Source organism: Sander lucioperca, chromosome 13 (assembly GCF_008315115.2).
Source record: "Sander lucioperca isolate FBNREF2018 chromosome 13, SLUC_FBN_1.2, whole genome shotgun sequence".
Classification (NCBI taxonomy): Eukaryota; Metazoa; Chordata; class Actinopteri; order Perciformes; family Percidae; genus Sander; species Sander lucioperca.
In genome coordinates, this window is record NC_050185.1 from 8,623,808 (window position 1) to 8,635,000 (window position 11,193).

At 40.1% G+C, this 11,193-nt stretch overlaps 1 pseudogene; it reads left to right on the forward strand.

Annotated features, from left to right (window-relative positions):
• The first annotated feature begins 507 nt into the window (after positions 1-507).
• LOC116064824 overlaps positions 508-11,193 on the forward strand; it is a 23,576-nt pseudogene continuing 12,890 nt past the window's right edge.

The following is an 11,193-nucleotide window of genomic DNA, read 5'->3' on the forward strand; positions in this document are numbered from 1 at the left end:
ATTTGTCTGTAGCGATGATCCTCTTCAGGTGTGTAAGTTTGTCCTACTACAAGCCAGGTAAAATGAAGAGCACCATGCAAGAGGTTAGTGTGACCCTTGGTGTGGATTTTCCAAATCCTTGCAAATCCTTACTCTCAATGAAAACATACAAACAACATTGGTTAATACTGATGACCTCAATTATATTATTAGTGTGGCTAGATATCTGTGCTGTGAATCTTTCAGTGAATACATGGTATATTTTTGTGTGGAAAATGGTTGTCTAATTTTTAAACAGATTATATTTTTAACCGAAAGACTAAGGTTCAAGTTCAATAGGTTTCACTCCAGTCCTTCAGTTCTGGCCTGGTTGAGTCACTTTTCTGCTCTTGAAACAGGTCAACTGGACCAAATGTTGGACAGAGAAAGTGGCCATATCACACCATATTTGAGATCACCTAAATTACATAACATAAAAGGCGAATGATAACCGATTGTATATAAAATACCTCTTGTATATACAATCAATTGAAAATGTCCCTCTGTATTGATGAGTAAACACAATAGTACTTTTGTATGTTAGAATTAGCATTGTTGTTTCTACTCTGTTTAACTGTATGTTTTTCTTTTATTGTGTATGGCCAGATAGTGGATGCCTTGATCTTTGTCTACTTTATTGTGGAAATGCTCATCAAGATGATGGTCCTGGGAGTCTTTGGCTATAAAGGGAGTTACTTTAGCAACAACTGGTACAAGCTGGACTTCATCATCAACTGTGGAGAGTTAGTATTCCACAATGCCTTTCTGTTTTTTCTTCCATCTGCTGATAAACAACAGCAGTCACCTTAGGGAGACATCATATTTAATGTCTCAGTTTCTCCTGTGTTTAAAGACAACATACATAATAATTCACTCACAAATACAGCAAGGCTCTTAGTTTAAAACCAAAAAAAAACCCAAAACGTTTGGACAGCTTTGGTCAGACTGGCCTGACTTTTGCTTATATTTTAGAGAAGGAATTCCATAAAAAAAAAGTTTTTTAACCGTCAGCATCTCATGGCTTGTTTATGAACAGTTTTCATATTTAGCATTATAATGCTGTACATTTCGATTTTTGTAAATGAAATAACACAAAATAAAACTGTTGTCCCTGTTTCTGTCTGCAACTGTCCCTTCAGGATGTTGGATTTTATCTTGGAAAACTGTGGCATCCACTTTCAGTTCTGTCAAGTGCTCTCTCCGTTGCGACTCATCAGCAGAGTACCAAGTAAGTCGACATTTCAAGATTTTGCATTGGTCCTCAAAATATTTTTCAGTGTTTCCAAACGTACTACCTACAGTAAGTGCAATATGTAGTCATTTTAATATTGATAATTATATGAGTGAAAGCTTTCACTGTGAATCTTTCAACAGATGAGCACATGGTAGTCCTCCATCCAGATATCCGTTGTCATTCCGATCAAATTCACCTCAGCCAGAATGTAATTTAGCTGCTCAACCAGCTTTGTGCGTTTCTCTGTTGCCAGCTCACGGCACCGTTTTGACACAGTGGTGGGTGGGGTCAGGCAGGACGTCTTTCGCTGCCACTGAACCATATGTAGCACCGACGTTAAAGGGGTGATAGAATGATTATATAGGGTATTTCACACTGTTCCTTAAGGTCTCCTAATAGGGTATGTAAAATTGCCCGAATGCTATTTTATTATATTAGGCCCTTAACTACCCTGTGAATATGGCTCTATTTAGAACAAGAGCTTTTCTTCCAAATATGGTATGCTCATGAATATTTAGATTAGGGCTTTGACTTTTGCCCAAAAATCATATTCGAAGTTCGTTTGTTTATGAATATTAATATTCGAATATATTCGAATGCCCGAGCCGCGTGTGTGGAGTGTGTGTTGTGAGAGAGTGACGGTGAGTAGCGACTCTATAGTCTTAGTGAGAGAAACAAAGTGTCTCCTCTGTTCTTTCTGACCACGGTGGGAAATCTGTAGCAGGAGAAGTTAACCCTCTCCTTGATTTTACGTTGTTTATGGAGAAGGAGAACCAGGAAATGAGTCGGGGGAAATGCGCTCCCAAGCCGCGGCCGAGCAACGTGCGTCGCCGCGACGTGTTTACATTTTGAAATGCGTGAAAAAGCCTCGGAATCTGAATTGAAAACAAGGTTTACAAGCAAACACATTAACAAAAAAATAATGCCCATAACAGGTTCGAAATTCGAATATTAAATTAAATTAAATTAATATTAAATTAAATTAAATTGATGGCTAATTGCAAATTTGGTAAGATGTGTCAGACTTTAGGACTACTACTTTTCTGGACTACTGGGGCTCGGGGCTCCGCGGAGCTGGCTGGCTGCCAGCTGCCGGCATAACTAGAGTATATTTAGTTTGAATTTCGTCACGCCACTTATATAACATATACCCAAAGGTCTTATAAAGCTAACAATGGTGTCCGATTTCAATTGAATGCATTTTTGTGAACATTATGGATTTCGTTAGCTGCTACTGTCCCTTCAATCCTATGGGTAAAGATCGCGGCTAGCTGCAGGCCCTGGAGCTCCATCAGGGCCTCGGCATTTTGTAGTCCAGTAACCCAGAAACGGTGACTTTGCGCGGGTATGGAGCGCCGCTGGCTTCCCTTCGTGACGGAGATCCAGCTAGCTCACAGCGAGTCTATGAAGTAGGACACGCCGGGTGGCGAGGCAGCACCGGCCGCTTTCACGAAGCCCGCTGAGCTCCTGCTGAACTGCGACACACAGTCGGACAAAATTTGCAATTAGCCATCAATTTTCATAAAATGGCCCATATTTGTAATTAATAATTAATTAAATAGCAGACCTCTGGAGATCTGCGTGACCTAGCTAGATTCAGAAGACTAAGCTGACCTCAGGTCAGTGGTGTAGCCTATGCAAATGTTGGGGCGTGACAAAGACTAGGAGTTGAGATGCTTACGTCAACTTTTAGCTTTGTTCAGATTCGCCCGTTTTCAGCGGCAGTTTCAAAATGTGAGATTTGCAGAGGATAGGGGTATCAATGGGATTTTGACATGTATGTCCTATTTAACCACGAACTGTCGTTATTCAACTATGACAAGGCAAAATCGGTTTTGCATTCTATCACCCCTTTAAAAAGCTGCTGGGCCAACTCAATGAATGAGTTATCGCGCTGATGTGACCGAGCCCAACCCGAACCCGAACATCATTTCTAAATATCTGTCCGAATCCATCCTCTAATAAGCATATATTTCAATGAGATGGCTAAAGATAGATTGATGTTGAACAGACAGACACAACTAGCCACATAAGATGTGAGTTCAAGTCCCAGAGGATAAAAGTATTATTAATCTGTACGTTATGCTGGCCAGTATAACCAGTATGTGTATGTAAGTGTACCTGTATGATCCAAGTTTACCATGTCAACAGAGTTTGAAACATGGTCAACTATCTGTCATGTATGTTTACTTTACACAAGTGAACAAGTCATGTGTGTGTGTGTGTGTGTGTGTGTGTGTTTGTTTGTTTGTTACAAAGTTTCAGTCAAAATAACTTCTGATGGCATCTTTTTGTGTACATCTGTGTAGGTATGCTGGATGTGGTGACAGTACTCTTAGGCATCGTGCCCATGCTGGCAAATGTTCTGGTCGTTTACATCTTCGTCATACAAATCTTTGCCGTTGTGGGAGTCCAGCTGTGGGCGGGGCAGCTGCGCAACCGCTGCTTCCTGAGAGAGGACATTCCCACGTAAGGAAAATGCTTGTTCTGCTTTTGCAGTATTTGCATTTTATCTCTTCTCTCTGAGCTGCACTAACAATAACCAATTGTCAAATAATCTGCCAATTATTTTCTTGATTTATTGATTATAGTTTGGTCTATCAATTGTCAAGAAATTGTAAAAAAGAATAATCCCAAGCTAATATCCCAGGACCAGAGGTAAATTTTTCAGAGAGCTTGTTTTTGCTGACCAACAGACAATATATATAGTAAATGTAGAAATAGAGTTAAAGCAATATCATGATATTGATAATAATGTGTTTCCTTTTTTAATGTATTAAAAGGCTTAGCAAGGCACTAACTAACATCAAATAATAATTATTGTCTGATATCTCACTGATATCAGATTTTGGTATGTCTTCAAATTTCTCAATTATTTACTCTGTTGTATATGTATCATATATATGTATATGCATATATCAGTGTTGTATTTGAGTCACCAACTGTTGAGTCTGAGTCAAGTCTCGAGTCCCCAGTGTTGTCCAAGACCGAGTCGAGACACCATTACCTGTTACACATAATTTAAACATAAAAGTAGTCGGAAACATCATCCAACTTCCGAGTCCTATTTCATGAATTTGAGTCCGATTTTATAAAATCCTTTTATAAAGTCCAAGTCATTAGTGCTGGAGTTCAAGTTGAGTCACATGTCCAGAGAATAGCGACTTGAGTCCGAGTCTTGGACTCAAGTACTCCATCACTGGCATATACAGTATTGTGCACAAGTCTTAGGCAAGTGTGGAAAAAATGCTGTAAACTAAGAATGCTTTCATAAATATAAATAATGATTGTTTATTTTTATCAATTTACAAAATGCAAAGTGAGCGACCATAAAAAACATCTAAATCACATCAATATTTGGTGTTACTACCCTTAGCCTTCAAACCAGGATCAATTCTTATAGGTACACTTGCAAAAAGTCAGGGAACGTTGAGGATCGTAGACACAGTGGTCGGCCAAGGAAACGTTAGTGCAGCAGATGAAAAACACATCAAGCTTATTTCCCTTTGAAATCGGAAGATGTCCAGCAGTGCCATCAGCTCAGAACTGGCAGAAACCAGTGGGACCCAGGTACACCCATCTACTGTCCGGAGAAGTCTGGCCAGAAGTGGTCTTCATAGGAACATCTTCAACATAGGAACTGGGGTGCAGAAAAATGGCTGCAGGTGCTCTGGACTGATGAGTCAAAATATTTGGCTGTAGCATAAGACAGGTTGTTCGCCGAAGGGCTGGAGAGCGGTACAATAATGAGTGTCTGCAGGCAACAGTGAAGCATGGTGGAGGTTCCTTGCAAGTTTGGGGCTGCATTTCTGCAAATGGAGTTGGAGATTTGGTCAGGATTAATGGTGTCCTCAATTCCGAGAAATACAGGCAGATACTTATCCATCATGCAGTACCATCAGGGAGGCGTATGATTGGCCCCAAATGTATTCTGCAGCAGGACAACGACCCCAAACATCCAGCCAAGGTCATTGAGAACTATCTTCAGCGTAAAGAAGAACAAGAAGTCCTGGAAGTGATGGCATGGCCCCCACAGAGCTCTGATCTCAGCATCATCGAGTCTGTCTGGGATAACATGAAGAGACAGAAGGATTTGAGGAAGCCTACATCCATAGAAGATCTGTGGTTAGTTCTCCAAGATGTTTGGAATAACCTACCAGCCGAGTTCCTTCAAAAACTGTGTGCAAGTGTACTTAGAAGAATTGATGCTGTCTTGAAGGCAAAGGGTGGTCATACCAAATATAGATTTGATTTAGATTTATCTTCTGTCAGTTTACAGCATTTTTTCATACCTGCCTAAAACTTTTGCACAGTACTGTATGTGTATCAAATATAACATGACCCACTGTATGTACATTTTCTTTTTTTCAACACATAGCACAAAAAATTGTCATGTGAAATCTAGTAGCTATGTCATGATGTCGAGTGTATTCATTTCTAGCGTGTAAAAACTGTTGTTCTTTTTTCTATCCAGAAAGTACAACGTGTCCTTAAATCCATATTACATGAACAAGTATGGTGAAAAACTCCCATTTATCTGTTCGCCTGATGGCAAGAGCGGGATGCAACGCTGCCATGATGTGCCACCTTACAACATAAATGGGGAAAACTGCTCATTGGCTGCTCACCACTATGCTTCAGCTGTAGATGAGCTTGTCTCTACGGTGGCTGGGGCCAGTGCTAACGCCTGTGTCAACTGGAACATGTACTACAATGTCTGTTGGCCCGGGGACCACAACCCTTACATGGGAACAATTAGCTTCGACAACATTGGCTACGCCTGGATAACCGTATTCCAGGTAACAAGGGCTTTTACTGTACATGTTCAGAAACATTTTAACTAAACTTTTAACTAGGAGCTTATTAAAATGTTGCCACATAATAATCATTTATTTTTTGTCACTCTCTGTCTACCTCCAGGTTGTCACACTGGAAGGATGGGCGGAGATCATGTTTTATATTATTGATGCTCATTCTTGGTGGAGTGTTTTATTTTTTGTACTCGTCACTGTTGTGAGTAGCCACTTGTCTTTGTTTTAGTTAACAACCATAGTATTTGACCGTGTTCCTATGTCTCAAAAAACAACTTCAAAATTATGTTTTGGTATTCTTCCATACTGGTAAATCTGGGCTACATAATGATCTGTAACTCTGGTTTAATAATTTCAGTAGCAACTATAAAAATCCAACAGAGGCAGCAAAATACATTGAAACTACATTTTGATTTGGTCCTCAATATCGGTCCCAATGCTACACGCACTAATGTGGGTCTTTTTTTAAATAGACCCACGCCGAACCCCTGTAGCATTCAATGAACCTACAATCAATGAAACACAAATTTTCACTGTAAGCCTGACTCGCTGCAGTTCTTAAAATAAACTGGAGAAAAAGCCATCTGTTAACTACAGATTTTAGTTAGATGTTTATGTAACACATTGTTTTACATACTCTGATGTAGAAAAATAAATAAAAGACAGACATAACCACCCTTGTCAACTTGAGTTGGGCCACTTGTAATGCTGTCATTTAGACAGAATTGTTTAAAAGCGTGTTGTGCTGCTCCTGAAACAGACTTATTGTTAACACTTAAATTAAGTAGCTAAATTAAATTGAGGGCAGTAATGGTTAAATCGATGGTACAATTATCTCAAAGCAGTTTCCGAACCCTTGCTCTAAATAGCAACTTGTTACTTCCCCACCAGATGGCCTCCTTTGTCATGATGAACGTGTGTGCAGTCGTCATCGCCACCCAGTTCTCGGACAACATGAAACAAGAAACAGCAGAGCAGAGTGTCGTTGCTGTGGCTATCGCATGGCTCTGTGGCAAGTTAACTGGATGGCTGCAGGGGATCTCCCGTAAATTCAACAGGTCAATCACTGTATAAGATCTATATACAACCTGGAAGTCTTTTAAAGTAGCACTTACAACACTTTGTTGTGTTTGTGGTCAGATTTGTAGTTTGCAGTAATATCTGTGTGTATAACGGTAGAAGATTATGTCAGATGCATTATTCCCTCATGCTCAGGATGAAAGTAGATATAAATGCTTTCTTATGTTGTAGTACATGTAGTACTCGTTCAGGCAAAAGTTGGAAGCCTCTAGGTAGAAAAATTGAATTTCACCTATGCCCCGAGTTTGAAGTTAAACGTTCTCTGATTAAATCTTCTTTGATATTATGGGGTTCCATGCTCTGAGCATGGAACAGTTGAGTTTGCATTAGTTAATTTGTGTTTCTCACAATTGGACACCAAAAATGTTGAGAGCCCATTCCTAAAAGATGCAGATTCAAAAGCAAACACACGTCACACGCATGGACATTACCAGAGCAAAACATGTCTTAATTTAACCTGACAATTGACAATTGTTATTCATGTCCTTTTACCGATAGACTTCATAACAAGGTGCATCCTCATGGCGGCAGCAGCAGGATTGATGACCCATTGGTGAGACTAGTCAACAACTTTCTACAGAACCGCCAGCAGCAGCAGCAGCAGCATTATTGCCTATGTTAACTGACTACCTTTCTGTGACAGATCTTTCAGGTCTGGAGACCATTCATGCAAAAACTTAAGAGGACTGTCAACAGTAAACTCTTCGACCAATTGATCATGTTTGCTGTTTTCCTCAATATTGTCACCATAGCCATAGAGCATCATGACCAGGTGAGGAGCAAAGTGTTTCTGTCTGCTTACTATTTGTCTACGTCTCTGAATTTAATTTCAGGTGTGTGAGGTGAATAATAGACTGAGCAATTAAAAGGTTCAAAGCTTAACAGCAGTGGTTTGATGATAGTATTTTGTTATGCTGGGGATTAACAAAGATGCTTTTTAAATTCTGCCCTAATCTTCCAACATTAAGAACCCCAAAAGGAATACTAGAATAGTAACTACTTTACTTTTCTTTCCTTCCTTCCTTCCTTCCTTCCTTTGCATTTCCACTTTCTTTTGCTTATTCTCTCCATCTATACCCCTTCCTCGCTTTATTTCTTTCCATCCTCTCTTCCTACAGCCTAAGAAGTTGACAGATATGTTACAGATCAGTAACATTGTCTTCACCATTATATTTGTTGTGGAGTTGGTCTTAAAGCTGCTGGCTCTCACGTGGACATACTTTAGGGACTGGAACAACATCTTTGACTTTGTCATTGTTATCATCAGGTAATTTGATCCCATGCAGTCTGACTTTATTGCTTTGTCCTGTAATACATGCCATTATTAAAATCCACATTATATCCCAATTTCCTTGTTTGGGGTTTGACTCTCATTGGAACCATGACACACAAAAACTGTTCAGGTATCACGCAAAATTCATTGTTTCTATTATACTTAACACGTAATACTTAACACTTAATACTGAGTCAGTGGACAACACTGACTCAGTATTGTGATACTAGTAACTTGTGTTAGTTTCAGACTAGATTAAGTAATATAGTGAACACAATATAACCTATAACCTCAACATACACTATATTAAAGACATGGTTGTTTGTGGTTTTCAGTTTGTGGGAGATAATATCTAAAGCAGACGGCCGGTTGTCAGTCCTGCGTGCATTTCGTCTGCTGCGGTTTGTGAGGCTGCTTCACTTCCTCCCTTACCTGAAGAGACAACTGCTCGTGCTGAAGAGGACCATGAAAGAGGCATCCACACTCTGCATGCTACTGCTGTTTGTCATCTTTATTTTCAGGCATGTACACACACAAATCCTTCCTCCCCATGTGTCTTGTCTGTAGACATCTAATGTCACAGCTAATTCCAAATGATGCTGTTCTATTACTATTATGATGATGATCACCCACAGGATGCATCTCAATGATTGTGCATGCATGTTCTTGGTACTCTGCAGTGTAATGGGTATGCACCGGTTTGGTGGTAAATATTACTACGAGACGCAGCACGGAGAAGTCATCGTTGAGCGAAAAAACTTTGACACCCTGCTCTGGGCCATGGTCACTGTGTTCCAGGTTAGTTTTTGACTTTATTATTCCATTCCATCATCATACAATTTGTGCCTCAATCTCTGTCTGTACTACTCTCTTTTAATAAATCTCTCAATCCAGATTCTGACTCAGGAGAACTGGAATCTGGTGATGTACAACGCCATGGCAACTACCTCCGAATGGGGCTGTATCTACTTTGTTGTGGTCATTATATTGGGAAAACATGTTCTTCTCAATATACTTGTGGGCATAGTGGTTCAGAGTTTCCAGGCTAGGGTAAGGAACTCTGTCTTAGTTTTCTCCAAGAGCTAGCTGTTTTACACCAAACGTGGCTTTTAAGTACGGCACACTCAAACACTTACACCTATGCCAAACTCTATTTCCTGTTGTTGCAGCATTTCTCAGGTATGGATCAAGACTCTTCTCTCCCTTCCTGTGAGTCTACCAGTTCCACTCCAGAAATCTTGACCCCTGAAAACCCTGCACAGACAGATAACGATGACAGAAACGTAAGTTCCTAAGAGTGCAAACTGTGGTTTTAGAATCTATTGAGAGGTCTCTGAGATATAGTACTTGGTGGTGAGCGACTTGTTTACTAATAGTTACAGTTTGGACACTTGAGGTGCTGTACTTGCTCAAACATACCCACCTTTGCTGTATTTCATGTTGACACAGGGCCCCTCAGGACCCAACCGAGGCCTCTCTCTCTCTGCTTGTTGGCCCAGCATATTCAATGCGATTAACGCTGCCCCAGGAGAAGACTCTGCACCTACAGATACCAATGGGGACAATGTAAGTTCCTAATAGTGATAGTTTAAGAAGTCTGGTTTGGGACGTGAGAGATTTTACAAGGTTTTACACACAAAAATGCAGCAGAAAGTGACATGATCAAAGCCACTTTGGTCTCTTTGCCTATATTCTGAGCAGCATTTTGCTGGTATACCACCCCTCTGTAATGTTGCTGGTGGTTCTTTTAAGTATTTTCTTCATGCTTCGGAAAAAGAGAGCCGGCTGATGTGTAACTTTTAACCCATGCAGAGATGTTTGAACTTGATCCAGAAAACGGTCAGCTGGTGCAAAGAACATGAAGAGTGGTCGTTCTATGTGTTTTCTCCACAGAACAGGTAAGCCCCCCACACACACACACACACACACACACACAAATTGCATTCTATGTGTTATGAAAAAGAATTACATTTACATGTAACTTGCAGAAACCATGTAACATGACATCTGATTGGATACATTTATATCTATACCAACGAGTTCAAGATGAGTCATCAAAATATTTTACTTTTTTACAGGAAGGGAAAGAGAGATTTTGATATAAAACACTCAAAAATGTTACTTTGATACATAAGTTGCATACAGTATGCCAAAAGATGACTGAAGGACTATTACAGGGACATTTCACTGTCTCTTTTATTCCCTTGGTTTTCCTCAGATGTTTAACTAACTGTAGCTATTTTAAGTGTGTGTGTGTGTGTGTGTATGTGTGTGTGTGTGTGTGTTCAGGTTCCGCATCTGTTGTCAACGCCTGATCTCTCACAAGATGTTCGACTATATGGTTCTGGTCTTCACTCTCCTCAGCTGCGTCACCATCGCTATGGAGAGGCCTGAAATAAACCTTAAAAGCACGGTGAGACACCTACAATTACTGTTCCTCTGGAGAGGGATATACAGTAAACCCTTAACAAACAACCCTATCCTATCGGACACACACAAGCATTGTACGATAAATATTGACAGATGCACACACACACACACACACAGTATGACCATACTACATGTAATCTGTGATGAGAGATGGCAAATGCAGTCACTGCAGACTTAGAAACACAAACTTACACAGTCAAGTTGGATGTTTTGCATTTCATGAAACAAATAATATGTAATGAGTTTGATTATTTGTGATACAAACAGGCACGTTAAAAAGGAATCTCACTCTTCCCTTTAGGAGCGTTGGATCCTGAATACGGCCGGTTACGTATACTCTGCTGTCT